The following is a 4,875-nucleotide window of genomic DNA, read 5'->3' as shown; positions in this document are numbered from 1 at the left end:
CTTCTCCTCCCGCCGCTGGGCGGGGCGGGGCGGGGCGGGGCGGGGCGAGGCAGCCCCCGCACTCGCCCGACGATGACCTGGAACTGGGTTACCCTATAGACTGTATATATCAGAAATTTGCCTTCCGTTAATATTTGTGAAAATACATCCAGTTGGGTATGACAACTAAAATTGAACTGACCATTCTGCAATGTACAAAACGTTAATTTTCGAAGACAATTTAGTTTTGTGGCTGGAATTCTGTGAAATCACATGACTTGCCCGAAGCGCACAGAATGGGTTATATATACGTAGGAATGAATCCGGCTTTAGAGTTATTAACCCTTTGAGATCAACCATCTAAAATCCTTTATACGCGCAAGAAGCTGAACATTGGAAACTAAATAAATTTTTGAGAAGTGACTTGTTACTAAGTTGAAGTCACACCCATTAAGGAAGTCACCTAAGTGGCATTGTTTTAACTGGAAAAAAAAATCAATCCATGATGTTTATGCAGTAAGTGTAAGTAAACACTATATAGGGAAACGAAACTATTTGAAAACATGGATATATTAGAAGGGAATTTTTATCTTTGTTTTTATGTCATATATGTGACAGGATTGCAGAAGAGAAACACAAGTTGATTTAAGGCAGAAAGTGAATCGCTACTACTTTGTATAGTCACACATAAGGATGAAGTCGGTGAACCAAATGTTAACACAAAATTTAAGAATATGCTAAATACAGGATATTTCTAAGACATTTTGAATATGGGCTGGTTAGTGGTTTTCAATAACAAAAGGACACTTTCCATGTCTTGAAACAATAGGAATGTGGGAAATTACTTAATACAAGGTAGAGTTACACTCCAGGCTAGTGGTTTGTAAGTTGCCATAAAGAGAGAACCCTAATTTAAACTATGGGCTTGAGTCAAAATATAATAATATAGGTTCAACAATTGTAACAAATAAACCACACTAATGCAAAATGTTAATAATAGGGAAAACTGTATATGTGAGGAGGGGGTATATAGGAACTCTACATTTTACAGGATTTTTCTGTAAACCTCCAGCTGCTCTAAAGCTAACTTAAAAAATTTTTTTTAATATGAAAACGTTTCTTTAACCTTATATTCTCCTCCTCCAATTTTATTCCCTTCCCAGTGCAGTGCCAGGACTAGGGTGAGGCAAGTGATGTGCCAAGGGTGTAAAATGGGAATGCTTCCTTAAGTTTTGTACCCTAGGTGCCCCACTTGCCTCATTCTAGTTCTAGCCCTGCTGCCCCAGAGATAACTGTTAGTACCTGTTTGGTGTAGAAGGTCCCAGGCCATTGAAATAAGTACTCTCCAGCTCACTTCTGACAGGTCAGATGCTGGTCTTTGGCATATGAGCACTCCTGGTTTTCCTTCCCTTCAGGTACTCCCTGGCTCCAACTCATACCTGTCTTCTAGCTCCTGCAAGGAGCCATAGTTTGCTCAGTGGTCTGTCTGTCTGCCCCTGTCTCCTCCAGATTGTAGCACTCCTGACGTGCCATAAGTTTCAGCTTTCACTTCTACATCGTGCCTTCCAGATTCATCCCTTTGGCTCTGGCCCTTTCCTGACTTTGATCCAGATGTCTCTTGGACAAGCACAAACTGCTTCAACGTCACCAAGTCTCAGACAGTTCCCACTCAACCTCACCTGGTCTCAGATAGTTCCCACTCCTCCTAAGTTCCCTTCCGCTGTGACAGACTGTTTTAACTTGTTAATGCTGCCTGAAACGTAATATACCAGAAATGGGTTGGCTTTTATAAAGGGAACTTATTTAGTTACAAGTTTACAGTTTTAAGGCATAAAAATGTCCATACTAAAGCTCCCAGGAAAAGATACCTTGACTCAAGAAAGGCCAATTTGGGAAGGCATGTGGCTGGTGACTGCTGGTGCTTTGGCTTTTGGTTTCAAATAGCTTCCCCAGGGGCGATTTCCTTCTGCGTCTCCAAGAGTTTCTGTGTTGGCTCTAAAGCTTTTCCCAAAATGGTTCCCTCTTAAATGAGTTCAGTAAACAGATTAAGACCCACCTTGAATGGGCAGAGATGCATCTCCTTGGAAACAACTTAATTAAAAAGATCCCACCCAACAATATTGACTCAGGATTAAAGGATGTGGCTTTTCTGGGGTACACAACAGTTTTAAACCAGCACCAAGACGGTGCTTTCCTGTAACCCCACCCCCATCCCACCACTTCCCTCTCAGGCCCTTATAACTAAAACCTGGTATATTTCAGTGGCCTCCTGTTCCCTTTCCCCCCTCTCATTTGGTCCTGCACACTACCACCAGATTAAACTCCTGCACTTGATGTTTAAATTATGCCAATGAGATGTGGGGAGGAATCCAATACAATCTTCTCTGGCCACTGTAGCATAAACTAAACTCTTCCTCCTATGAACTATCAAAAGTCCCAAGACATGACTCTCGGGGATGAGCTGTGATTTGGCATCATGTGATTGAGAAAGCCTTCTTGATCAAAAGCGGGGAGAGACAAATAAGGCAAAATAAAGTTCAGTGTCTGAGAGATTTCAAATAGAATCTAGAGGATATCCTGGAGATTGTTCGTATGCATTATATAGATATCCCTTTTGAATTTATGGTGTATTGGAGTGGCTAAAGGGAAGTCCCTGAAACTGTTAAATTGAAACAGTAGCCTTGATTCTTGAAGACAAGTGTATAATTATATAGCTTATACAATGTGACCTGTGGTTGTGAAAACCTTGTGGCTGATGCTCCCTTTATCTGGGGTATAGACAGATGAGTAAAAAAACAAGGACAAAAATTAAATAAATAATGGGTGTGTGTGTGTGTGTGGATAAATGGTAAAAAAAAAAATTGAGTAGACTATAATACTAATGGTCAATGAAAGGGAGGGGTACGGGATGCATGTTTTTTTTTCTTTTTATTTCTTTTTCTGGAGTGATGCAAATGTTCTAAAAAGGATGATGGTGATGAATAAACAGCTATGCGATGTGAGCCATTGACTGTATACTTCGGATGGACTATAAGGTATGTGAAGATATCTCAGTAAAAAATATATTTTTAAAAAACTAAGTCCTAGAATATAGGTCACATTTTCATGAATTTGATGGAGCGGGTGTGCCAGATAGAAGAAAATACTGAAAAGCAAAAGGAATGACTAGGTTTGGAACTCTGATTGGACTTTAGTGTTGTAATAAGAAGGACTGGAATGGAGAGAGGTTTCTGCTTCTTCTAGATTTACTTTTGCTTTTGTTTTTGTGGAAGGGGAAGGAACACATCTGTGATGTAATAATGGGAAATAATTACAAGTGAAGAGTCACTCATAAGAAACTTGGCACTACAGTTCATATCTAGTTCATGCAATAAAGAATGGAGTGTTCACACCAAACGTGAGGTTGATAGGGCATACCATAAATTGTAGAATTGAATAGTTTTGACTTTCCTGCTAAATGAGTATAGCTTTTTTGTTGCCTAAAATGTTTATATTTTGGGGGTGATGGAAATGTTTCAGTAATGGACAGTGGTGACAGTAGCACAACATTGTGAATGTAATTAACACCAGAGTTCTATACTTAAACGTGGTTAAAATGGGAAATTTTACGTTGTATATGTTACCACAATGAAAATTTATTTTTAAATGTTATACTTAAACAGGGCCAGCCACGATGGCTCAGCAGGCAGAGTTCTCGCCTGCCAGAGACCTGCCGGTTCCTGCTCATGCAAAAAAAAAAAAAAATGTTTTGCTTAGATTCAGAGTGAAAACTATGGATTTAGTCAGTAATATAATTATAATAATGTTATTTCATCAGTTGTAACAAAGATACCAACTAATGCAAAATGTTAATAATACGAACTCTGTGTGTTTGAGGAGGCATATGGGGACTCTGAGCTTTTTGTATAATTTTTATGTAAACCTACATCTATTCTAAAAGTAAAGTGTGTTAAAATTGTTTTTAAATGTTTATATTTACTACATTATAATCAATGTTCATTCTATCTTATTCAAAAAATGATTTTAATAATATATATTTGTGTACCAGGTGCCCCTTCCTGACCTTGTCACTCTGACCTCTTCACTCCAGTCACACAGACTTCCTTACAGGTACAAGCACAGAGCATTTGTGCTTCTCGTTTCCTCCAACCATTCTTCCTCCCATATTCCATCATTTGAATCTCTCATCTCCTTCAGTTCTTTACTATAAAGCCACCTTTTCAATAAGGTCTGGTCTATTCAAAAGGGACCCCCTCCCCTCTTTCATTCCCTATTTCTCTTTCCATAACACTTATTACTAAAGTTCCACACATTTTACTATTTATTTCGTTTACTGTCAGCCTCCTGTACTAGAATGTAAGCTTAAGGAGCTCAGGGATTTTTATCTGTTTTGTTCACTTGACTGTATTGTCAGAGCCTAGAACAGTGCCTGGCATAAACTTCTATGAATTCTATGCACTCCACTGCCTACGAGGCTGTGGAAGGATTAACTCAATTAGGAGACTTTATTTAATGCATCTACAAATATTTATCGAGCGCTGAGTGAAACGCGACTGTCCTAGGTACCTTGAAACAAAGATAAATAGAACAAAGGTCCTGCTTCTAGAATATCACAGCCGGATGAGGGAAACAGTTAAACAAAGCAAAAACAGCAATGAGTTAAGCCCATAATACAAGTACGAGTGATATGGTCTGGGTGCATTAGGAGGAAGTACTGTACTTTGCCTGACAAGAGCAGGGAGATGGAAGAAGACGTCGGAGTTACCAAACAGGCCGGCTGTTTGGAAGTTCCCCATACCATCCTACCCGAAGGGCTATGGATTCTAAAGCTGCAGGTAGGAGGTCAGGAAGGCGCTGGAGGCGAAGTCGCAAGGCGCACCCCGATGACGCCACTGA

Source organism: Tamandua tetradactyla, chromosome 6 (genome assembly GCF_023851605.1).
Source record: "Tamandua tetradactyla isolate mTamTet1 chromosome 6, mTamTet1.pri, whole genome shotgun sequence".
Classification (NCBI taxonomy): domain Eukaryota; kingdom Metazoa; phylum Chordata; class Mammalia; order Pilosa; family Myrmecophagidae; genus Tamandua; species Tamandua tetradactyla.
The sequence above is the reverse complement of the archived record's forward strand: the minus strand, read 5'-3'. Positions refer to the sequence as shown.